At 52.5% G+C, this 23,385-nt stretch overlaps 23 non-coding genes across 23 annotated transcripts; all 23 read right to left on the reverse strand.

Annotated features, from left to right (window-relative positions):
• Positions 1 to 441: 441 nt before the first annotated feature.
• On the reverse strand, positions 442 to 560 carry LOC126485199 (5S ribosomal RNA). Its single transcript, XR_007587923.1, has one exon. It is a non-coding gene; the product is annotated as a 5S ribosomal RNA (ribosomal RNA).
• Positions 561 to 1,364: 804 nt separating this feature from the next.
• Positions 1,365 to 1,483, reverse strand: LOC126485200 (5S ribosomal RNA). Its single transcript, XR_007587924.1, has one exon. It is a non-coding gene; the product is annotated as a 5S ribosomal RNA (ribosomal RNA).
• An 805-nt stretch (positions 1,484 to 2,288) lies between these two features.
• LOC126485201 (5S ribosomal RNA) lies at positions 2,289 to 2,407 on the reverse strand. Its single transcript, XR_007587925.1, has one exon. It is a non-coding gene; the product is annotated as a 5S ribosomal RNA (ribosomal RNA).
• Positions 2,408 to 3,203: 796 nt separating this feature from the next.
• Positions 3,204 to 3,322, reverse strand: LOC126485203 (5S ribosomal RNA). The gene has a single exon (XR_007587927.1). It is a non-coding gene; the product is annotated as a 5S ribosomal RNA (ribosomal RNA).
• An 806-nt stretch (positions 3,323 to 4,128) lies between these two features.
• On the reverse strand, positions 4,129 to 4,247 carry LOC126485204 (5S ribosomal RNA). The gene has a single exon (XR_007587928.1). It is a non-coding gene; the product is annotated as a 5S ribosomal RNA (ribosomal RNA).
• Positions 4,248 to 5,051: 804 nt separating this feature from the next.
• On the reverse strand, positions 5,052 to 5,170 carry LOC126485205 (5S ribosomal RNA). Its single transcript, XR_007587929.1, has one exon. It is a non-coding gene; the product is annotated as a 5S ribosomal RNA (ribosomal RNA).
• Positions 5,171 to 5,975: 805 nt separating this feature from the next.
• Positions 5,976 to 6,094, reverse strand: LOC126485206 (5S ribosomal RNA). The gene has a single exon (XR_007587930.1). It is a non-coding gene; the product is annotated as a 5S ribosomal RNA (ribosomal RNA).
• Positions 6,095 to 6,890: 796 nt separating this feature from the next.
• Positions 6,891 to 7,009, reverse strand: LOC126485207 (5S ribosomal RNA). The gene has a single exon (XR_007587931.1). It is a non-coding gene; the product is annotated as a 5S ribosomal RNA (ribosomal RNA).
• Positions 7,010 to 7,805: 796 nt separating this feature from the next.
• Positions 7,806 to 7,924, reverse strand: LOC126485208 (5S ribosomal RNA). The gene has a single exon (XR_007587932.1). It is a non-coding gene; the product is annotated as a 5S ribosomal RNA (ribosomal RNA).
• An 805-nt stretch (positions 7,925 to 8,729) lies between these two features.
• On the reverse strand, positions 8,730 to 8,848 carry LOC126485209 (5S ribosomal RNA). The gene has a single exon (XR_007587933.1). It is a non-coding gene; the product is annotated as a 5S ribosomal RNA (ribosomal RNA).
• Positions 8,849 to 9,644: 796 nt separating this feature from the next.
• LOC126485210 (5S ribosomal RNA) lies at positions 9,645 to 9,763 on the reverse strand. Its single transcript, XR_007587934.1, has one exon. It is a non-coding gene; the product is annotated as a 5S ribosomal RNA (ribosomal RNA).
• An 804-nt stretch (positions 9,764 to 10,567) lies between these two features.
• On the reverse strand, positions 10,568 to 10,686 carry LOC126485211 (5S ribosomal RNA). Its single transcript, XR_007587935.1, has one exon. It is a non-coding gene; the product is annotated as a 5S ribosomal RNA (ribosomal RNA).
• An 805-nt stretch (positions 10,687 to 11,491) lies between these two features.
• LOC126485212 (5S ribosomal RNA) lies at positions 11,492 to 11,610 on the reverse strand. The gene has a single exon (XR_007587936.1). It is a non-coding gene; the product is annotated as a 5S ribosomal RNA (ribosomal RNA).
• Positions 11,611 to 12,406: 796 nt separating this feature from the next.
• Positions 12,407 to 12,525, reverse strand: LOC126485215 (5S ribosomal RNA). The gene has a single exon (XR_007587938.1). It is a non-coding gene; the product is annotated as a 5S ribosomal RNA (ribosomal RNA).
• An 804-nt stretch (positions 12,526 to 13,329) lies between these two features.
• Positions 13,330 to 13,448, reverse strand: LOC126485216 (5S ribosomal RNA). The gene has a single exon (XR_007587939.1). It is a non-coding gene; the product is annotated as a 5S ribosomal RNA (ribosomal RNA).
• Positions 13,449 to 14,253: 805 nt separating this feature from the next.
• Positions 14,254 to 14,372, reverse strand: LOC126485217 (5S ribosomal RNA). The gene has a single exon (XR_007587940.1). It is a non-coding gene; the product is annotated as a 5S ribosomal RNA (ribosomal RNA).
• Positions 14,373 to 15,168: 796 nt separating this feature from the next.
• LOC126485218 (5S ribosomal RNA) lies at positions 15,169 to 15,287 on the reverse strand. Its single transcript, XR_007587941.1, has one exon. It is a non-coding gene; the product is annotated as a 5S ribosomal RNA (ribosomal RNA).
• An 805-nt stretch (positions 15,288 to 16,092) lies between these two features.
• On the reverse strand, positions 16,093 to 16,211 carry LOC126485219 (5S ribosomal RNA). The gene has a single exon (XR_007587942.1). It is a non-coding gene; the product is annotated as a 5S ribosomal RNA (ribosomal RNA).
• Positions 16,212 to 17,007: 796 nt separating this feature from the next.
• LOC126485220 (5S ribosomal RNA) lies at positions 17,008 to 17,126 on the reverse strand. The gene has a single exon (XR_007587943.1). It is a non-coding gene; the product is annotated as a 5S ribosomal RNA (ribosomal RNA).
• A 795-nt stretch (positions 17,127 to 17,921) lies between these two features.
• On the reverse strand, positions 17,922 to 18,040 carry LOC126485221 (5S ribosomal RNA). Its single transcript, XR_007587944.1, has one exon. It is a non-coding gene; the product is annotated as a 5S ribosomal RNA (ribosomal RNA).
• Positions 18,041 to 18,836: 796 nt separating this feature from the next.
• LOC126485222 (5S ribosomal RNA) lies at positions 18,837 to 18,955 on the reverse strand. The gene has a single exon (XR_007587945.1). It is a non-coding gene; the product is annotated as a 5S ribosomal RNA (ribosomal RNA).
• Positions 18,956 to 19,751: 796 nt separating this feature from the next.
• LOC126485223 (5S ribosomal RNA) lies at positions 19,752 to 19,870 on the reverse strand. Its single transcript, XR_007587946.1, has one exon. It is a non-coding gene; the product is annotated as a 5S ribosomal RNA (ribosomal RNA).
• An 807-nt stretch (positions 19,871 to 20,677) lies between these two features.
• On the reverse strand, positions 20,678 to 20,796 carry LOC126485224 (5S ribosomal RNA). The gene has a single exon (XR_007587947.1). It is a non-coding gene; the product is annotated as a 5S ribosomal RNA (ribosomal RNA).
• Between the last annotated feature and the right edge of the window lie 2,589 nt (positions 20,797 to 23,385).

Consider the following 23,385-nt stretch of genomic DNA (forward strand, 5'->3'; position numbering starts at 1 on the left):
TTGCACTCAATTCGCACCATTCCTGTCCCTGTCCCCGTCCCGACTTGTCCCGACTGCCGCTCGCTGCCGCTCGGGTCGTGGTCCATATGACAGCGCAAGCACGACAAACGTCTGCGGGACGAGACGAGACGACTAAGGAATAAAGTCATGATTACAAACCAAATTTGGAACTCTACACTCCTACACAACAATAGGCGGTGACGTATTTCAGAAATCACCTGCCGATTCGTACTGTTTTGTCGTTTTCATAGTCTTCTTTGCAAACTTGGTTAGCACATTCTCCCTCAAACCGAGTTAATTACTGCATTTTCGTACCATTACAGTAGTTTAAAAGGCATAAGGAAGCATCTTTGTCACAACAGGTAGGTAGTTTGAAAATTGGGCCGGCAGGGGTAGCGACATAATACCAAAACGAAAAAAAAAAAAAAAAAAAAGGAAGGTAGCCAACAGCACCCAGGTTTCCCAGGTGGTCACCCATCCAAGTACTAACTGGGCCCAATGATGCTTAACTTCGGTGATCGGACGAGAACCGGTGTATCCATCATGGTATGGCCCTTGGCGCGCATCTAATGTAGGAGCACGGCAGAATTCGCGTTCGGCTTTTTTCCCAACACACAAAATGTTAGTTTTCCGCCGCATTTGACGAAAGCACTTCCTTCCGCAACAGCCAGTTCCTCGAGGACGCGTGCGGGGGGCGCGCCCCACCGCCGCGTGTGTGAGACGCACTGCTGCTCGTTGCACCTCCTGTCATTCGCTGGGCGCGTGCAGCCTTCGGCACTAGCGGAGGACGCATCTTGTCCCTGGTGTCCAGCGGAGGGCCTGTGCGGGGTGGTGCAGTGTCGTGCTGGAGGGCGCCACTGGTAGCGATGTGGGCTTCCTCGCCTCGCCACGCCTCACACCAGGTGTCTGCGTAGTTTGCACTCAATTCGCACCATTCCTGTCCCTGTCCCCGTCCCGACTTGTCCCGACTTTGCTCGACTGCCGCTCGCTGCCGCTCGGGTCGTGGTCCATATGACAGCGCAAGCACGACAAACGTCTGCGGGACGAGACGAGACGACTAAGGAATAAAGTCATGATTACAAACCAAATTTGGAACTCTACACTCCTACACAACAATAGGCGGTGACGTATTTCAGAAATCACCTGCCGATTCGTACTGTTTTGTCGTTTTCATAGTCTTCTTTGCAAACTTGGTTAGCACATTCTCCCTCAAACCGAGTTAATTACTGCATTTTCGTACCATTACAGTAGTTTAAAAGGCATAAGGAAGCATCTTTGTCACAACAGGTAGGTAGTTTGAAAATTGGGCCGGCAGGGGTAGCGACATAATACCAAAACGAAAAAAAAAAAAAAAAAAGGAAGGTAGCCAACAGCACCCAGGTTTCCCAGGTGGTCACCCATCCAAGTACTAACTGGGCCCAATGATGCTTAACTTCGGTGATCGGACGAGAACCGGTGTATCCATCATGGTATGGCCCTTGGCGCGCATCTAATGTAGGAGCACGGCAGAATTCGCGTTCGGCTTTTTTCCCAACACACAAAATGTTAGTTTTCCGCCGCATTTGACGAAAGCACTTCCTTCCGCAACAGCCAGTTCCTCGAGGACGCGTGCGGGGGGCGCGCCCCACCGCCGCGTGTGTGAGACGCACTGCTGCTCGTTGCACCTCCTGTCATTCGCTGGGCGCGTGCAGCCTTCGGCACTAGCGGAGGACGCATCTTGTCCCTGGTGTCCAGCGGAGGGCCTGTGCGGGGTGGTGCAGTGTCGTGCTGGAGGGCGCCACTGGTAGCGATGTGGGCTTCCTCGCCTCGCCACGCCTCACACCAGGTGTCTGCGTAGTTTGCACTCAATTCGCACCATTCCTGTCCCTGTCCCCGTCCCGACTTGTCCCGACTTTGCTCGACTGCCGCTCGCTGCCGCTCGGGTCGTGGTCCATATGACAGCGCAAGCACGACAAACGTCTGCGGGACGAGACGAGACGACTAAGGAATAAAGTCATGATTACAAACCAAATTTGGAACTCTACACTCCTACACAACAATAGGCGGTGACGTATTTCAGAAATCACCTGCCGATTCGTACTGTTTTGTCGTTTTCATAGTCTTCTTTGCAAACTTGGTTAGCACATTCTCCCTCAAACCGAGTTAATTACTGCATTTTCGTACCATTACAGTAGTTTAAAAGGCATAAGGAAGCATCTTTGTCACAACAGGTAGGTAGTTTGAAAATTGGGCCGGCAGGGGTAGCGACATAATACCAAAACGAAAAAAAAAAAAAAAAAAAGGAAGGTAGCCAACAGCACCCAGGTTTCCCAGGTGGTCACCCATCCAAGTACTAACTGGGCCCAATGATGCTTAACTTCGGTGATCGGACGAGAACCGGTGTATCCATCATGGTATGGCCCTTGGCGCGCATCTAATGTAGGAGCACGGCAGAATTCGCGTTCGGCTTTTTTCCCAACACACAAAATGTTAGTTTTCCGCCGCATTTGACGAAAGCACTTCCTTCCGCAACAGCCAGTTCCTCGAGGACGCGTGCGGGGGGCGCGCCCCACCGCCGCGTGTGTGAGACGCACTGCTGCTCGTTGCACCTCCTGTCATTCGCTGGGCGCGTGCAGCCTTCGGCACTAGCGGAGGACGCATCTTGTCCCTGGTGTCCAGCGGAGGGCCTGTGCGGGGTGGTGCAGTGTCGTGCTGGAGGGCGCCACTGGTAGCGATGTGGGCTTCCTCGCCTCGCCACGCCTCACACCAGGTGTCTGCGTAGTTTGCACTCAATTCGCACCATTCCTGTCCCTGTCCCCGTCCCGACTTGTCCCGACTGCCGCTCGCTGCCGCTCGGGTCGTGGTCCATATGACAGCGCAAGCACGACAAACGTCTGCGGGACGAGACGAGACGACTAAGGAATAAAGTCATGATTACAAACCAAATTTGGAACTCTACACTCCTACACAACAATAGGCGGTGACGTATTTCAGAAATCACCTGCCGATTCGTACTGTTTTGTCGTTTTCATAGTCTTCTTTGCAAACTTGGTTAGCACATTCTCCCTCAAACCGAGTTAATTACTGCATTTTCGTACCATTACAGTAGTTTAAAAGGCATAAGGAAGCATCTTTGTCACAACAGGTAGGTAGTTTGAAAATTGGGCCGGCAGGGGTAGCGACATAATACCAAAACGAAAAAAAAAAAAAAAAAAAAGGAAGGTAGCCAACAGCACCCAGGTTTCCCAGGTGGTCACCCATCCAAGTACTAACTGGGCCCAATGATGCTTAACTTCGGTGATCGGACGAGAACCGGTGTATCCATCATGGTATGGCCCTTGGCGCGCATCTAATGTAGGAGCACGGCAGAATTCGCGTTCGGCTTTTTTCCCAACACACAAAATGTTAGTTTTCCGCCGCATTTGACGAAAGCACTTCCTTCCGCAACAGCCAGTTCCTCGAGGACGCGTGCGGGGGGCGCGCCCCACCGCCGCGTGTGTGAGACGCACTGCTGCTCGTTGCACCTCCTGTCATTCGCTGGGCGCGTGCAGCCTTCGGCACTAGCGGAGGACGCATCTTGTCCCTGGTGTCCAGCGGAGGGCCTGTGCGGGGTGGTGCAGTGTCGTGCTGGAGGGCGCCACTGGTAGCGATGTGGGCTTCCTCGCCTCGCCACGCCTCACACCAGGTGTCTGCGTAGTTTGCACTCAATTCGCACCATTCCTGTCCCTGTCCCCGTCCCGACTTGTCCCGACTTTGCTCGACTGCCGCTCGCTGCCGCTCGGGTCGTGGTCCATATGACAGCGCAAGCACGACAAACGTCTGCGGGACGAGACGAGACGACTAAGGAATAAAGTCATGATTACAAACCAAATTTGGAACTCTACACTCCTACACAACAATAGGCGGTGACGTATTTCAGAAATCACCTGCCGATTCGTACTGTTTTGTCGTTTTCATAGTCTTCTTTGCAAACTTGGTTAGCACATTCTCCCTCAAACCGAGTTAATTACTGCATTTTCGTACCATTACAGTAGTTTAAAAGGCATAAGGAAGCATCTTTGTCACAACAGGTAGGTAGTTTGAAAATTGGGCCGGCAGGGGTAGCGACATAATACCAAAACGAAAAAAAAAAAAAAAAAAAAGGAAGGTAGCCAACAGCACCCAGGTTTCCCAGGTGGTCACCCATCCAAGTACTAACTGGGCCCAATGATGCTTAACTTCGGTGATCGGACGAGAACCGGTGTATCCATCATGGTATGGCCCTTGGCGCGCATCTAATGTAGGAGCACGGCAGAATTCGCGTTCGGCTTTTTTCCCAACACACAAAATGTTAGTTTTCCGCCGCATTTGACGAAAGCACTTCCTTCCGCAACAGCCAGTTCCTCGAGGACGCGTGCGGGGGGCGCGCCCCACCGCCGCGTGTGTGAGACGCACTGCTGCTCGTTGCACCTCCTGTCATTCGCTGGGCGCGTGCAGCCTTCGGCACTAGCGGAGGACGCATCTTGTCCCTGGTGTCCAGCGGAGGGCCTGTGCGGGGTGGTGCAGTGTCGTGCTGGAGGGCGCCACTGGTAGCGATGTGGGCTTCCTCGCCTCGCCACGCCTCACACCAGGTGTCTGCGTAGTTTGCACTCAATTCGCACCATTCCTGTCCCTGTCCCCGTCCCGACTTGTCCCGACTTTGCTCGACTGCCGCTCGCTGCCGCTCGGGTCGTGGTCCATATGACAGCGCAAGCACGACAAACGTCTGCGGGACGAGACGAGACGACTAAGGAATAAAGTCATGATTACAAACCAAATTTGGAACTCTACACTCCTACACAACAATAGGCGGTGACGTATTTCAGAAATCACCTGCCGATTCGTACTGTTTTGTCGTTTTCATAGTCTTCTTTGCAAACTTGGTTAGCACATTCTCCCTCAAACCGAGTTAATTACTGCATTTTCGTACCATTACAGTAGTTTAAAAGGCATAAGGAAGCATCTTTGTCACAACAGGTAGGTAGTTTGAAAATTGGGCCGGCAGGGGTAGCGACATAATACCAAAACGAAAAAAAAAAAAAAAAAAGGAAGGTAGCCAACAGCACCCAGGTTTCCCAGGTGGTCACCCATCCAAGTACTAACTGGGCCCAATGATGCTTAACTTCGGTGATCGGACGAGAACCGGTGTATCCATCATGGTATGGCCCTTGGCGCGCATCTAATGTAGGAGCACGGCAGAATTCGCGTTCGGCTTTTTTCCCAACACACAAAATGTTAGTTTTCCGCCGCATTTGACGAAAGCACTTCCTTCCGCAACAGCCAGTTCCTCGAGGACGCGTGCGGGGGGCGCGCCCCACCGCCGCGTGTGTGAGACGCACTGCTGCTCGTTGCACCTCCTGTCATTCGCTGGGCGCGTGCAGCCTTCGGCACTAGCGGAGGACGCATCTTGTCCCTGGTGTCCAGCGGAGGGCCTGTGCGGGGTGGTGCAGTGTCGTGCTGGAGGGCGCCACTGGTAGCGATGTGGGCTTCCTCGCCTCGCCACGCCTCACACCAGGTGTCTGCGTAGTTTGCACTCAATTCGCACCATTCCTGTCCCTGTCCCCGTCCCGACTTGTCCCGACTTTGCTCGACTGCCGCTCGCTGCCGCTCGGGTCGTGGTCCATATGACAGCGCAAGCACGACAAACGTCTGCGGGACGAGACGAGACGACTAAGGAATAAAGTCATGATTACAAACCAAATTTGGAACTCTACACTCCTACACAACAATAGGCGGTGACGTATTTCAGAAATCACCTGCCGATTCGTACTGTTTTGTCGTTTTCATAGTCTTCTTTGCAAACTTGGTTAGCACATTCTCCCTCAAACCGAGTTAATTACTGCATTTTCGTACCATTACAGTAGTTTAAAAGGCATAAGGAAGCATCTTTGTCACAACAGGTAGGTAGTTTGAAAATTGGGCCGGCAGGGGTAGCGACATAATACCAAAACGAAAAAAAAAAAAAAAAAAAGGAAGGTAGCCAACAGCACCCAGGTTTCCCAGGTGGTCACCCATCCAAGTACTAACTGGGCCCAATGATGCTTAACTTCGGTGATCGGACGAGAACCGGTGTATCCATCATGGTATGGCCCTTGGCGCGCATCTAATGTAGGAGCACGGCAGAATTCGCGTTCGGCTTTTTTCCCAACACACAAAATGTTAGTTTTCCGCCGCATTTGACGAAAGCACTTCCTTCCGCAACAGCCAGTTCCTCGAGGACGCGTGCGGGGGGCGCGCCCCACCGCCGCGTGTGTGAGACGCACTGCTGCTCGTTGCACCTCCTGTCATTCGCTGGGCGCGTGCAGCCTTCGGCACTAGCGGAGGACGCATCTTGTCCCTGGTGTCCAGCGGAGGGCCTGTGCGGGGTGGTGCAGTGTCGTGCTGGAGGGCGCCACTGGTAGCGATGTGGGCTTCCTCGCCTCGCCACGCCTCACACCAGGTGTCTGCGTAGTTTGCACTCAATTCGCACCATTCCTGTCCCTGTCCCCGTCCCGACTTGTCCCGACTGCCGCTCGCTGCCGCTCGGGTCGTGGTCCATATGACAGCGCAAGCACGACAAACGTCTGCGGGACGAGACGAGACGACTAAGGAATAAAGTCATGATTACAAACCAAATTTGGAACTCTACACTCCTACACAACAATAGGCGGTGACGTATTTCAGAAATCACCTGCCGATTCGTACTGTTTTGTCGTTTTCATAGTCTTCTTTGCAAACTTGGTTAGCACATTCTCCCTCAAACCGAGTTAATTACTGCATTTTCGTACCATTACAGTAGTTTAAAAGGCATAAGGAAGCATCTTTGTCACAACAGGTAGGTAGTTTGAAAATTGGGCCGGCAGGGGTAGCGACATAATACCAAAACGAAAAAAAAAAAAAAAAAAAAGGAAGGTAGCCAACAGCACCCAGGTTTCCCAGGTGGTCACCCATCCAAGTACTAACTGGGCCCAATGATGCTTAACTTCGGTGATCGGACGAGAACCGGTGTATCCATCATGGTATGGCCCTTGGCGCGCATCTAATGTAGGAGCACGGCAGAATTCGCGTTCGGCTTTTTTCCCAACACACAAAATGTTAGTTTTCCGCCGCATTTGACGAAAGCACTTCCTTCCGCAACAGCCAGTTCCTCGAGGACGCGTGCGGGGGGCGCGCCCCACCGCCGCGTGTGTGAGACGCACTGCTGCTCGTTGCACCTCCTGTCATTCGCTGGGCGCGTGCAGCCTTCGGCACTAGCGGAGGACGCATCTTGTCCCTGGTGTCCAGCGGAGGGCCTGTGCGGGGTGGTGCAGTGTCGTGCTGGAGGGCGCCACTGGTAGCGATGTGGGCTTCCTCGCCTCGCCACGCCTCACACCAGGTGTCTGCGTAGTTTGCACTCAATTCGCACCATTCCTGTCCCTGTCCCCGTCCCGACTTGTCCCGACTGCCGCTCGCTGCCGCTCGGGTCGTGGTCCATATGACAGCGCAAGCACGACAAACGTCTGCGGGACGAGACGAGACGACTAAGGAATAAAGTCATGATTACAAACCAAATTTGGAACTCTACACTCCTACACAACAATAGGCGGTGACGTATTTCAGAAATCACCTGCCGATTCGTACTGTTTTGTCGTTTTCATAGTCTTCTTTGCAAACTTGGTTAGCACATTCTCCCTCAAACCGAGTTAATTACTGCATTTTCGTACCATTACAGTAGTTTAAAAGGCATAAGGAAGCATCTTTGTCACAACAGGTAGGTAGTTTGAAAATTGGGCCGGCAGGGGTAGCGACATAATACCAAAACGAAAAAAAAAAAAAAAAAAAAGGAAGGTAGCCAACAGCACCCAGGTTTCCCAGGTGGTCACCCATCCAAGTACTAACTGGGCCCAATGATGCTTAACTTCGGTGATCGGACGAGAACCGGTGTATCCATCATGGTATGGCCCTTGGCGCGCATCTAATGTAGGAGCACGGCAGAATTCGCGTTCGGCTTTTTTCCCAACACACAAAATGTTAGTTTTCCGCCGCATTTGACGAAAGCACTTCCTTCCGCAACAGCCAGTTCCTCGAGGACGCGTGCGGGGGGCGCGCCCCACCGCCGCGTGTGTGAGACGCACTGCTGCTCGTTGCACCTCCTGTCATTCGCTGGGCGCGTGCAGCCTTCGGCACTAGCGGAGGACGCATCTTGTCCCTGGTGTCCAGCGGAGGGCCTGTGCGGGGTGGTGCAGTGTCGTGCTGGAGGGCGCCACTGGTAGCGATGTGGGCTTCCTCGCCTCGCCACGCCTCACACCAGGTGTCTGCGTAGTTTGCACTCAATTCGCACCATTCCTGTCCCTGTCCCCGTCCCGACTTGTCCCGACTTTGCTCGACTGCCGCTCGCTGCCGCTCGGGTCGTGGTCCATATGACAGCGCAAGCACGACAAACGTCTGCGGGACGAGACGAGACGACTAAGGAATAAAGTCATGATTACAAACCAAATTTGGAACTCTACACTCCTACACAACAATAGGCGGTGACGTATTTCAGAAATCACCTGCCGATTCGTACTGTTTTGTCGTTTTCATAGTCTTCTTTGCAAACTTGGTTAGCACATTCTCCCTCAAACCGAGTTAATTACTGCATTTTCGTACCATTACAGTAGTTTAAAAGGCATAAGGAAGCATCTTTGTCACAACAGGTAGGTAGTTTGAAAATTGGGCCGGCAGGGGTAGCGACATAATACCAAAACGAAAAAAAAAAAAAAAAAAAGGAAGGTAGCCAACAGCACCCAGGTTTCCCAGGTGGTCACCCATCCAAGTACTAACTGGGCCCAATGATGCTTAACTTCGGTGATCGGACGAGAACCGGTGTATCCATCATGGTATGGCCCTTGGCGCGCATCTAATGTAGGAGCACGGCAGAATTCGCGTTCGGCTTTTTTCCCAACACACAAAATGTTAGTTTTCCGCCGCATTTGACGAAAGCACTTCCTTCCGCAACAGCCAGTTCCTCGAGGACGCGTGCGGGGGGCGCGCCCCACCGCCGCGTGTGTGAGACGCACTGCTGCTCGTTGCACCTCCTGTCATTCGCTGGGCGCGTGCAGCCTTCGGCACTAGCGGAGGACGCATCTTGTCCCTGGTGTCCAGCGGAGGGCCTGTGCGGGGTGGTGCAGTGTCGTGCTGGAGGGCGCCACTGGTAGCGATGTGGGCTTCCTCGCCTCGCCACGCCTCACACCAGGTGTCTGCGTAGTTTGCACTCAATTCGCACCATTCCTGTCCCTGTCCCCGTCCCGACTTGTCCCGACTGCCGCTCGCTGCCGCTCGGGTCGTGGTCCATATGACAGCGCAAGCACGACAAACGTCTGCGGGACGAGACGAGACGACTAAGGAATAAAGTCATGATTACAAACCAAATTTGGAACTCTACACTCCTACACAACAATAGGCGGTGACGTATTTCAGAAATCACCTGCCGATTCGTACTGTTTTGTCGTTTTCATAGTCTTCTTTGCAAACTTGGTTAGCACATTCTCCCTCAAACCGAGTTAATTACTGCATTTTCGTACCATTACAGTAGTTTAAAAGGCATAAGGAAGCATCTTTGTCACAACAGGTAGGTAGTTTGAAAATTGGGCCGGCAGGGGTAGCGACATAATACCAAAACGAAAAAAAAAAAAAAAAAAAAGGAAGGTAGCCAACAGCACCCAGGTTTCCCAGGTGGTCACCCATCCAAGTACTAACTGGGCCCAATGATGCTTAACTTCGGTGATCGGACGAGAACCGGTGTATCCATCATGGTATGGCCCTTGGCGCGCATCTAATGTAGGAGCACGGCAGAATTCGCGTTCGGCTTTTTTCCCAACACACAAAATGTTAGTTTTCCGCCGCATTTGACGAAAGCACTTCCTTCCGCAACAGCCAGTTCCTCGAGGACGCGTGCGGGGGGCGCGCCCCACCGCCGCGTGTGTGAGACGCACTGCTGCTCGTTGCACCTCCTGTCATTCGCTGGGCGCGTGCAGCCTTCGGCACTAGCGGAGGACGCATCTTGTCCCTGGTGTCCAGCGGAGGGCCTGTGCGGGGTGGTGCAGTGTCGTGCTGGAGGGCGCCACTGGTAGCGATGTGGGCTTCCTCGCCTCGCCACGCCTCACACCAGGTGTCTGCGTAGTTTGCACTCAATTCGCACCATTCCTGTCCCTGTCCCCGTCCCGACTTGTCCCGACTTTGCTCGACTGCCGCTCGCTGCCGCTCGGGTCGTGGTCCATATGACAGCGCAAGCACGACAAACGTCTGCGGGACGAGACGAGACGACTAAGGAATAAAGTCATGATTACAAACCAAATTTGGAACTCTACACTCCTACACAACAATAGGCGGTGACGTATTTCAGAAATCACCTGCCGATTCGTACTGTTTTGTCGTTTTCATAGTCTTCTTTGCAAACTTGGTTAGCACATTCTCCCTCAAACCGAGTTAATTACTGCATTTTCGTACCATTACAGTAGTTTAAAAGGCATAAGGAAGCATCTTTGTCACAACAGGTAGGTAGTTTGAAAATTGGGCCGGCAGGGGTAGCGACATAATACCAAAACGAAAAAAAAAAAAAAAAAAGGAAGGTAGCCAACAGCACCCAGGTTTCCCAGGTGGTCACCCATCCAAGTACTAACTGGGCCCAATGATGCTTAACTTCGGTGATCGGACGAGAACCGGTGTATCCATCATGGTATGGCCCTTGGCGCGCATCTAATGTAGGAGCACGGCAGAATTCGCGTTCGGCTTTTTTCCCAACACACAAAATGTTAGTTTTCCGCCGCATTTGACGAAAGCACTTCCTTCCGCAACAGCCAGTTCCTCGAGGACGCGTGCGGGGGGCGCGCCCCACCGCCGCGTGTGTGAGACGCACTGCTGCTCGTTGCACCTCCTGTCATTCGCTGGGCGCGTGCAGCCTTCGGCACTAGCGGAGGACGCATCTTGTCCCTGGTGTCCAGCGGAGGGCCTGTGCGGGGTGGTGCAGTGTCGTGCTGGAGGGCGCCACTGGTAGCGATGTGGGCTTCCTCGCCTCGCCACGCCTCACACCAGGTGTCTGCGTAGTTTGCACTCAATTCGCACCATTCCTGTCCCTGTCCCCGTCCCGACTTGTCCCGACTTTGCTCGACTGCCGCTCGCTGCCGCTCGGGTCGTGGTCCATATGACAGCGCAAGCACGACAAACGTCTGCGGGACGAGACGAGACGACTAAGGAATAAAGTCATGATTACAAACCAAATTTGGAACTCTACACTCCTACACAACAATAGGCGGTGACGTATTTCAGAAATCACCTGCCGATTCGTACTGTTTTGTCGTTTTCATAGTCTTCTTTGCAAACTTGGTTAGCACATTCTCCCTCAAACCGAGTTAATTACTGCATTTTCGTACCATTACAGTAGTTTAAAAGGCATAAGGAAGCATCTTTGTCACAACAGGTAGGTAGTTTGAAAATTGGGCCGGCAGGGGTAGCGACATAATACCAAAACGAAAAAAAAAAAAAAAAAAAGGAAGGTAGCCAACAGCACCCAGGTTTCCCAGGTGGTCACCCATCCAAGTACTAACTGGGCCCAATGATGCTTAACTTCGGTGATCGGACGAGAACCGGTGTATCCATCATGGTATGGCCCTTGGCGCGCATCTAATGTAGGAGCACGGCAGAATTCGCGTTCGGCTTTTTTCCCAACACACAAAATGTTAGTTTTCCGCCGCATTTGACGAAAGCACTTCCTTCCGCAACAGCCAGTTCCTCGAGGACGCGTGCGGGGGGCGCGCCCCACCGCCGCGTGTGTGAGACGCACTGCTGCTCGTTGCACCTCCTGTCATTCGCTGGGCGCGTGCAGCCTTCGGCACTAGCGGAGGACGCATCTTGTCCCTGGTGTCCAGCGGAGGGCCTGTGCGGGGTGGTGCAGTGTCGTGCTGGAGGGCGCCACTGGTAGCGATGTGGGCTTCCTCGCCTCGCCACGCCTCACACCAGGTGTCTGCGTAGTTTGCACTCAATTCGCACCATTCCTGTCCCTGTCCCCGTCCCGACTTGTCCCGACTGCCGCTCGCTGCCGCTCGGGTCGTGGTCCATATGACAGCGCAAGCACGACAAACGTCTGCGGGACGAGACGAGACGACTAAGGAATAAAGTCATGATTACAAACCAAATTTGGAACTCTACACTCCTACACAACAATAGGCGGTGACGTATTTCAGAAATCACCTGCCGATTCGTACTGTTTTGTCGTTTTCATAGTCTTCTTTGCAAACTTGGTTAGCACATTCTCCCTCAAACCGAGTTAATTACTGCATTTTCGTACCATTACAGTAGTTTAAAAGGCATAAGGAAGCATCTTTGTCACAACAGGTAGGTAGTTTGAAAATTGGGCCGGCAGGGGTAGCGACATAATACCAAAACGAAAAAAAAAAAAAAAAAAAAGGAAGGTAGCCAACAGCACCCAGGTTTCCCAGGTGGTCACCCATCCAAGTACTAACTGGGCCCAATGATGCTTAACTTCGGTGATCGGACGAGAACCGGTGTATCCATCATGGTATGGCCCTTGGCGCGCATCTAATGTAGGAGCACGGCAGAATTCGCGTTCGGCTTTTTTCCCAACACACAAAATGTTAGTTTTCCGCCGCATTTGACGAAAGCACTTCCTTCCGCAACAGCCAGTTCCTCGAGGACGCGTGCGGGGGGCGCGCCCCACCGCCGCGTGTGTGAGACGCACTGCTGCTCGTTGCACCTCCTGTCATTCGCTGGGCGCGTGCAGCCTTCGGCACTAGCGGAGGACGCATCTTGTCCCTGGTGTCCAGCGGAGGGCCTGTGCGGGGTGGTGCAGTGTCGTGCTGGAGGGCGCCACTGGTAGCGATGTGGGCTTCCTCGCCTCGCCACGCCTCACACCAGGTGTCTGCGTAGTTTGCACTCAATTCGCACCATTCCTGTCCCTGTCCCCGTCCCGACTTGTCCCGACTTTGCTCGACTGCCGCTCGCTGCCGCTCGGGTCGTGGTCCATATGACAGCGCAAGCACGACAAACGTCTGCGGGACGAGACGAGACGACTAAGGAATAAAGTCATGATTACAAACCAAATTTGGAACTCTACACTCCTACACAACAATAGGCGGTGACGTATTTCAGAAATCACCTGCCGATTCGTACTGTTTTGTCGTTTTCATAGTCTTCTTTGCAAACTTGGTTAGCACATTCTCCCTCAAACCGAGTTAATTACTGCATTTTCGTACCATTACAGTAGTTTAAAAGGCATAAGGAAGCATCTTTGTCACAACAGGTAGGTAGTTTGAAAATTGGGCCGGCAGGGGTAGCGACATAATACCAAAACGAAAAAAAAAAAAAAAAAAGGAAGGTAGCCAACAGCACCCAGGTTTCCCAGGTGGTCACCCATCCAAGTACTAACTGGGCCCAATGATGCTTAACTTCGGTGATCGGACGAGAACCGGTGTATCCATCATGGTATGGCCCTTGGCGCGCATCTAATGTAGGAGCACGGCAGAATTCGCGTTCGGCTTTTTTCCCAACACACAAAATGTTAGTTTTCCGCCGCATTTGACGAAAGCACTTCCTTCCGCAACAGCCAGTTCCTCGAGGACGCGTGCGGGGGGCGCGCCCCACCGCCGCGTGTGTGAGACGCACTGCTGCTCGTTGCACCTCCTGTCATTCGCTGGGCGCGTGCAGCCTTCGGCACTAGCGGAGGACGCATCTTGTCCCTGGTGTCCAGCGGAGGGCCTGTGCGGGGTGGTGCAGTGTCGTGCTGGAGGGCGCCACTGGTAGCGATGTGGGCTTCCTCGCCTCGCCACGCCTCACACCAGGTGTCTGCGTAGTTTGCACTCAATTCGCACCATTCCTGTCCCTGTCCCCGTCCCGACTTGTCCCGACTTTGCTCGACTGCCGCTCGCTGCCGCTCGGGTCGTGGTCCATATGACAGCGCAAGCACGACAAACGTCTGCGGGACGAGACGAGACGACTAAGGAATAAAGTCATGATTACAAACCAAATTTGGAACTCTACACTCCTACACAACAATAGGCGGTGACGTATTTCAGAAATCACCTGCCGATTCGTACTGTTTTGTCGTTTTCATAGTCTTCTTTGCAAACTTGGTTAGCACATTCTCCCTCAAACCGAGTTAATTACTGCATTTTCGTACCATTACAGTAGTTTAAAAGGCATAAGGAAGCATCTTTGTCACAACAGGTAGGTAGTTTGAAAATTGGGCCGGCAGGGGTAGCGACATAATACCAAAACGAAAAAAAAAAAAAAAAAAAGGAAGGTAGCCAACAGCACCCAGGTTTCCCAGGTGGTCACCCATCCAAGTACTAACTGGGCCCAATGATGCTTAACTTCGGTGATCGGACGAGAACCGGTGTATCCATCATGGTATGGCCCTTGGCGCGCATCTAATGTAGGAGCACGGCAGAATTCGCGTTCGGCTTTTTTCCCAACACACAAAATGTTAGTTTTCCGCCGCATTTGACGAAAGCACTTCCTTCCGCAACAGCCAGTTCCTCGAGGACGCGTGCGGGGGGCGCGCCCCACCGCCGCGTGTGTGAGACGCACTGCTGCTCGTTGCACCTCCTGTCATTCGCTGGGCGCGTGCAGCCTTCGGCACTAGCGGAGGACGCATCTTGTCCCTGGTGTCCAGCGGAGGGCCTGTGCGGGGTGGTGCAGTGTCGTGCTGGAGGGCGCCACTGGTAGCGATGTGGGCTTCCTCGCCTCGCCACGCCTCACACCAGGTGTCTGCGTAGTTTGCACTCAATTCGCACCATTCCTGTCCCTGTCCCCGTCCCGACTTGTCCCGACTGCCGCTCGCTGCCGCTCGGGTCGTGGTCCATATGACAGCGCAAGCACGACAAACGTCTGCGGGACGAGACGAGACGACTAAGGAATAAAGTCATGATTACAAACCAAATTTGGAACTCTACACTCCTACACAACAATAGGCGGTGACGTATTTCAGAAATCACCTGCCGATTCGTACTGTTTTGTCGTTTTCATAGTCTTCTTTGCAAACTTGGTTAGCACATTCTCCCTCAAACCGAGTTAATTACTGCATTTTCGTACCATTACAGTAGTTTAAAAGGCATAAGGAAGCATCTTTGTCACAACAGGTAGGTAGTTTGAAAATTGGGCCGGCAGGGGTAGCGACATAATACCAAAACGAAAAAAAAAAAAAAAAAAAAGGAAGGTAGCCAACAGCACCCAGGTTTCCCAGGTGGTCACCCATCCAAGTACTAACTGGGCCCAATGATGCTTAACTTCGGTGATCGGACGAGAACCGGTGTATCCATCATGGTATGGCCCTTGGCGCGCATCTAATGTAGGAGCACGGCAGAATTCGCGTTCGGCTTTTTTCCCAACACACAAAATGTTAGTTTTCCGCCGCATTTGACGAAAGCACTTCCTTCCGCAACAGCCAGTTCCTCGAGGACGCGTGCGGGGGGCGCGCCCCACCGCCGCGTGTGTGAGACGCACTGCTGCTCGTTGCACCTCCTGTCATTCGCTGGGCGCGTGCAGCCTTCGGCACTAGCGGAGGACGCATCTTGTCCCTGGTGTCCAGCGGAGGGCCTGTGCGGGGTGGTGCAGTGTCGTGCTGGAGGGCGCCACTGGTAGCGATGTGGGCTTCCTCGCCTCGCCACGCCTCACACCAGGTGTCTGCGTAGTTTGCACTCAATTCGCACCATTCCTGTCCCTGTCCCCGTCCCGACTTGTCCCGACTTTGCTCGACTGCCGCTCGCTGCCGCTCGGGTCGTGGTCCATATGACAGCGCAAGCACGACAAACGTCTGCGGGACGAGACGAGACGACTAAGGAATAAAGTCATGATTACAAACCAAATTTGGAACTCTACACTCCTACACAACAATAGGCGGTGACGTATTTCAGAAATCACCTGCCGATTCGTACTGTTTTGTCGTTTTCATAGTCTTCTTTGCAAACTTGGTTAGCACATTCTCCCTCAAACCGAGTTAATTACTGCATTTTCGTACCATTACAGTAGTTTAAAAGGCATAAGGAAGCATCTTTGTCACAACAGGTAGGTAGTTTGAAAATTGGGCCGGCAGGGGTAGCGACATAATACCAAAACGAAAAAAAAAAAAAAAAAAAGGAAGGTAGCCAACAGCACCCAGGTTTCCCAGGTGGTCACCCATCCAAGTACTAACTGGGCCCAATGATGCTTAACTTCGGTGATCGGACGAGAACCGGTGTATCCATCATGGTATGGCCCTTGGCGCGCATCTAATGTAGGAGCACGGCAGAATTCGCGTTCGGTTTTTTTCCCAACACACAAAATGTTAGTTTTCCGCCGCATTTGACGAAAGCACTTCCTTCCGCAACAGCCAGTTCCTCGAGGACGCGTGCGGGGGGCGCGCCCCACCGCCGCGTGTGTGAGACGCACTGCTGCTCGTTGCACCTCCTGTCATTCGCTGGGCGCGTGCAGCCTTCGGCACTAGCGGAGGACGCATCTTGTCCCTGGTGTCCAGCGGAGGGCCTGTGCGGGGTGGTGCAGTGTCGTGCTGGAGGGCGCCACTGGTAGCGATGTGGGCTTCCTCGCCTCGCCACGCCTCACACCAGGTGTCTGCGTAGTTTGCACTCAATTCGCACCATTCCTGTCCCTGTCCCCGTCCCGACTTGTCCCGACTGCCGCTCGCTGCCGCTCGGGTCGTGGTCCATATGACAGCGCAAGCACGACAAACGTCTGCGGGACGAGACGAGACGACTAAGGAATAAAGTCATGATTACAAACCAAATTTGGAACTCTACACTCCTACACAACAATAGGCGGTGACGTATTTCAGAAATCACCTGCCGATTCGTACTGTTTTGTCGTTTTCATAGTCTTCTTTGCAAACTTGGTTAGCACATTCTCCCTCAAACCGAGTTAATTACTGCATTTTCGTACCATTACAGTAGTTTAAAAGGCATAAGGAAGCATCTTTGTCACAACAGGTAGGTAGTTTGAAAATTGGGCCGGCAGGGGTAGCGACATAATACCAAAACGAAAAAAAAAAAAAAAAAAAAGGAAGGTAGCCAACAGCACCCAGGTTTCCCAGGTGGTCACCCATCCAAGTACTAACTGGGCCCAATGATGCTTAACTTCGGTGATCGGACGAGAACCGGTGTATCCATCATGGTATGGCCCTTGGCGCGCATCTAATGTAGGAGCACGGCAGAATTCGCGTTCGGCTTTTTTCCCAACACACAAAATGTTAGTTTTCCGCCGCATTTGACGAAAGCACTTCCTTCCGCAACAGCCAGTTCCTCGAGGACGCGTGCGGGGGGCGCGCCCCACCGCCGCGTGTGTGAGACGCACTGCTGCTCGTTGCACCTCCTGTCATTCGCTGGGCGCGTGCAGCCTTCGGCACTAGCGGAGGACGCATCTTGTCCCTGGTGTCCAGCGGAGGGCCTGTGCGGGGTGGTGCAGTGTCGTGCTGGAGGGCGCCACTGGTAGCGATGTGGGCTTCCTCGCCTCGCCACGCCTCACACCAGGTGTCTGCGTAGTTTGCACTCAATTCGCACCATTCCTGTCCCTGTCCCCGTCCCGACTTGTCCCGACTGCCGCTCGCTGCCGCTCGGGTCGTGGTCCATATGACAGCGCAAGCACGACAAACGTCTGCGGGACGAGACGAGACGACTAAGGAATAAAGTCATGATTACAAACCAAATTTGGAACTCTACACTCCTACACAACAATAGGCGGTGACGTATTTCAGAAATCACCTGCCGATTCGTACTGTTTTGTCGTTTTCATAGTCTTCTTTGCAAACTTGGTTAGCACATTCTCCCTCAAACCGAGTTAATTACTGCATTTTCGTACCATTACAGTAGTTTAAAAGGCATAAGGAAGCATCTTTGTCACAACAGGTAGGTAGTTTGAAAATTGGGCCGGCAGGGGTAGCGACATAATACCAAAACGAAAAAAAAAAAAAAAAAAAGGAAGGTAGCCAACAGCACCCAGGTTTCCCAGGTGGTCACCCATCCAAGTACTAACTGGGCCCAATGATGCTTAACTTCGGTGATCGGACGAGAACCGGTGTATCCATCATGGTATGGCCCTTGGCGCGCATCTAATGTAGGAGCACGGCAGAATTCGCGTTCGGCTTTTTTCCCAACACACAAAATGTTAGTTTTCCGCCGCATTTGACGAAAGCACTTCCTTCCGCAACAGCCAGTTCCTCGAGGACGCGTGCGGGGGGCGCGCCCCACCGCCGCGTGTGTGAGACGCACTGCTGCTCGTTGCACCTCCTGTCATTCGCTGGGCGCGTGCAGCCTTCGGCACTAGCGGAGGACGCATCTTGTCCCTGGTGTCCAGCGGAGGGCCTGTGCGGGGTGGTGCAGTGTCGTGCTGGAGGGCGCCACTGGTAGCGATGTGGGCTTCCTCGCCTCGCCACGCCTCACACCAGGTGTCTGCGTAGTTTGCACTCAATTCGCACCATTCCTGTCCCTGTCCCCGTCCCGACTTGTCCCGACTGCCGCTCGCTGCCGCTCGGGTCGTGGTCCATATGACAGCGCAAGCACGACAAACGTCTGCGGGACGAGACGAGACGACTAAGGAATAAAGTCATGATTACAAACCAAATTTGGAACTCTACACTCCTACACAACAATAGGCGGTGACGTATTTCAGAAATCACCTGCCGATTCGTACTGTTTTGTCGTTTTCATAGTCTTCTTTGCAAACTTGGTTAGCACATTCTCCCTCAAACCGAGTTAATTACTGCATTTTCGTACCATTACAGTAGTTTAAAAGGCATAAGGAAGCATCTTTGTCACAACAGGTAGGTAGTTTGAAAATTGGGCCGGCAGGGGTAGCGACATAATACCAAAACGAAAAAAAAAAAAAAAAAAAAGGAAGGTAGCCAACAGCACCCAGGTTTCCCAGGTGGTCACCCATCCAAGTACTAACTGGGCCCAATGATGCTTAACTTCGGTGATCGGACGAGAACCGGTGTATCCATCATGGTATGGCCCTTGGCGCGCATCTAATGTAGGAGCACGGCAGAATTCGCGTTCGGCTTTTTTCCCAACACACAAAATGTTAGTTTTCCGCCGCATTTGACGAAAGCACTTCCTTCCGCAACAGCCAGTTCCTCGAGGACGCGTGCGGGGGGCGCGCCCCACCGCCGCGTGTGTGAGACGCACTGCTGCTCGTTGCACCTCCTGTCATTCGCTGGGCGCGTGCAGCCTTCGGCACTAGCGGAGGACGCATCTTGTCCCTGGTGTCCAGCGGAGGGCCTGTGCGGGGTGGTGCAGTGTCGTGCTGGAGGGCGCCACTGGTAGCGATGTGGGCTTCCTCGCCTCGCCACGCCTCACACCAGGTGTCTGCGTAGTTTGCACTCAATTCGCACCATTCCTGTCCCTGTCCCCGTCCCGACTTGTCCCGACTGCCGCTCGCTGCCGCTCGGGTCGTGGTCCATATGACAGCGCAAGCACGACAAACGTCTGCGGGACGAGACGAGACGACTAAGGAATAAAGTCATGATTACAAACCAAATTTGGAACTCTACACTCCTACACAACAATAGGCGGTGACGTATTTCAGAAATCACCTGCCGATTCGTACTGTTTTGTCGTTTTCATAGTCTTCTTTGCAAACTTGGTTAGCACATTCTCCCTCAAACCGAGTTAATTACTGCATTTTCGTACCATTACAGTAGTTTAAAAGGCATAAGGAAGCATCTTTGTCACAACAGGTAGGTAGTTTGAAAATTGGGCCGGCAGGGGTAGCGACATAATACCAAAACGAAAAAAAAAAAAAAAAAAAAGGAAGGTAGCCAACAGCACCCAGGTTTCCCAGGTGGTCACCCATCCAAGTACTAACTGGGCCCAATGATGCTTAACTTCGGTGATCGGACGAGAACCGGTGTATCCATCATGGTATGGCCCTTGGCGCGCATCTAATGTAGGAGCACGGCAGAATTCGCGTTCGGCTTTTTTCCCAACACACAAAATGTTAGTTTTCCGCCGCATTTGACGAAAGCACTTCCTTCCGCAACAGCCAGTTCCTCGAGGACGCGTGCGGGGGGCGCGCCCCACCGCCGCGTGTGTGAGACGCACTGCTGCTCGTTGCACCTCCTGTCATTCGCTGGGCGCGTGCAGCCTTCGGCACTAGCGGAGGACGCATCTTGTCCCTGGTGTCCAGCGGAGGGCCTGTGCGGGGTGGTGCAGTGTCGTGCTGGAGGGCGCCACTGGTAGCGATGTGGGCTTCCTCGCCTCGCCACGCCTCACACCAGGTGTCTGCGTAGTTTGCACTCAATTCGCACCATTCCTGTCCCTGTCCCCGTCCCGACTTGTCCCGACTTTGCTCGACTGCCGCTCGCTGCCGCTCGGGTCGTGGTCCATATGACAGCGCAAGCACGACAAACGTCTGCGGGACGAGACGAGACGACTAAGGAATAAAGTCATGATTACAAACCAAATTTGGAACTCTACACTCCTACACAACAATAGGCGGTGACGTATTTCAGAAATCACCTGCCGATTCGTACTGTTTTGTCGTTTTCATAGTCTTCTTTGCAAACTTGGTTAGCACATTCTCCCTCAAACCGAGTTAATTACTGCATTTTCGTACCATTACAGTAGTTTAAAAGGCATAAGGAAGCATCTTTGTCACAACAGGTAGGTAGTTTGAAAATTGGGCCGGCAGGGGTAGCGACATAATACCAAAACGAAAAAAAAAAAAAAAAAAAAAGGAAGGTAGCCAACAGCACCCAGGTTTCCCAGGTGGTCACCCATCCAAGTACTAACTGGGCCCAATGATGCTTAACTTCGGTGATCGGACGAGAACCGGTGTATCCATCATGGTATGGCCCTTGGCGCGCATCTAATGTAGGAGCACGGCAGAATTCGCGTTCGGCTTTTTTCCCAACACACAAAATGTTAGTTTTCCGCCGCATTTGACGAAAGCACTTCCTTCCGCAACAGCCAGTTCCTCGAGGACGCGTGCGGGGGGCGCGCCCCACCGCCGCGTGTGTGAGACGCACTGCTGCTCGTTGCACCTCCTGTCATTCGCTGGGCGCGTGCAGCCTTCGGCACTAGCGGAGGACGCATCTTGTCCCTGGTGTCCAGCGGAGGGCCTGTGCGGGGTGGTGCAGTGTCGTGCTGGAGGGCGCCACTGGTAGCGATGTGGGCTTCCTCGCCTCGCCACGCCTCACACCAGGTGTCTGCGTAGTTTGCACTCAATTCGCACCATTCCTGTCCCTGTCCCCGTCCCGACTTGTCCCGACTTTGCTCGACTGCCGCTCGCTGCCGCTCGGGTCGTGGTCCATATGACAGCGCAAGCACGACAAACGTCTGCGGGACGAGACGAGACAACTAAGGAATAAAGTCATGATTACAAACCAAATTTGGAACTCTACACTCCTACACAACAATAGGCGGTGACGTATTTCAGAAATCACCTGCCGATTCGTACTGTTTTGTCGTTTTCATAGTCTTCTTTGCAAACTTGGTTAGCACATTCTCCCTCAAACCGAGTTAATTACTGCATTTTCGTACCATTACAGTAGTTTAAAAGGCATAAGGAAGCATCTTTGTCACAACAGGTAGGTAGTTTGAAAATTGGGCCGGCAGGGGTAGCGACATAATACCAAAACGAAAAAAAAAAAAAAAAAAAGGAAGGTAGCCAACAGCACCTTTTTTTTTTTTTTTTTTAGGTACTGTTGACTCAATGTCCCACGACGGACTGACGAAAAAGAAAACGTATCCCCCGTTAGCATCCTTGAGAATGTCGACGTCCGTCGGGAAAAAGCGGCAGGTGCAAAGAAAAAGCCATAATCCATGAAATCTTCTAAATGGAGACAAGTATTCCACCAGAAAAAACAAGATTCCAGTATACAAAAAAGATAAAATCCAAAACTAGAAAAAGAAAACACTTCCTCAGGTGTACTATTACTGGGAAAGTTCCAAACCAGTAAAGCAGAGGAGTAAAGTCCAACAAGTGTAGAAATGAAACTAAAAGAAGAAAATGAAAGTCACTGCGCGGTAATACAGGAAAGGACTAAAAATAGGACTGCCGCCACTTGGGAGACCGACATGTGAAAGTCAGTTCTGCAAAAAGAAATCGCCGATATCCACAGCATAAAAATAATCAGAAACAAGGAGAAGGTAAACCATACCGGAAATGAAAAGGAACACAAAGAATAAAAAGTAGAGTACCTCTGATTACACGAATTTCGATAACTGTACGTTCCTGGAAAACACAACTCGAGCGGTCTAAGTAGAAGAGTATACCAAATCATCAAACCATGTTAAGTAGCCATCGACATCCGGGTAAATGCATGAGCAAGGGCAACCTGCAAAAAATTCGCGAAATTAGCACGATAGCCAGGCATGACTGCAATTTGTTCATGCTGAGTCCATAAGTATGTAAGAAAGTCAAATTCGGTTGTCAATTTCAGGGAAAACATTGCAAAAACGGTGTGACCCAGGAGCCACACCGTGGCATTCTTCTTAGTATTCGGGTAGGCGGCGCACTGAGGGATTAAGACGTCTGTCGGCAAAACAGAGCGCGTATCCACCCGATTGATAAGGCGAACCATATCTCGGGCGGTATGCCAAACACTGCAAAAATGGCCACACACGAAACGGTGTTCAAGGGTATCCTCCACAGCACACAGGTCACAAGCTCCAGACGAGAGAAGATTAATGGAGTGGAGCTGCGCATGCGTAGGGAAGGTACGATGCACAACCTTGTACCACACTGCGTGTACAGAGGGAGGAAGAACATTGCTGGCAAGATTTTTCCATACCGTGACCCAGTTATACCACGGTAGCCGATACTCCCACTTACAACGCGCAGTAGACCCACGGAGAGCGGAAACGACATCGCTGACACGAAGGCTGGGAACGTCACAGAGCTCCAAGTAGCTGTTTTCCATATAGTAGCGACGCACATAATTAAGAAAAAAGGGAATGTGCGAGACATTCACCGGCGCCGCCGCAGATGGAGGACGATACAGATTAAAGACCGCCGCAGTGGGACCGTTCGGCGCCCTCTCCATCACAACAGTGGTCCGTTTCCAAAACAGAGCAGAGCACTTCGCGCGAAGATCTACTAAACCCAAATCACCATCTGTCGGGCTGAGAGTACAAGTGTCATACGAGACCTTAAAAATGTCACCTCGCCATAAAAACCAATACACCGCTTGCTTGAGGGCACGTTCCAATTGCCGAGGCAGTGGAAGGACCTGTGCGAGATACCACGCCCTGGCCAGAATGTTATTATTGATCAAGGCCACCTTATCACGAAGCGCCAACGTGCGAGCCGCATAGATCTTGGCAACGGCACGCACCTTGTGCAGCGTGGACCGCCAATTAAGCGCCTCCATCCGTTGTGGGTGAGAAGAAAAAAGCACGCCTAGGACTTTTTGTTGTTCGCGGACGCAGAACCAGTTTCGCTGTAAAG

Source organism: Schistocerca serialis, chromosome 6 (genome assembly GCF_023864345.2).
Source record: "Schistocerca serialis cubense isolate TAMUIC-IGC-003099 chromosome 6, iqSchSeri2.2, whole genome shotgun sequence".
Classification (NCBI taxonomy): Eukaryota; Metazoa; Arthropoda; class Insecta; order Orthoptera; family Acrididae; genus Schistocerca; species Schistocerca serialis.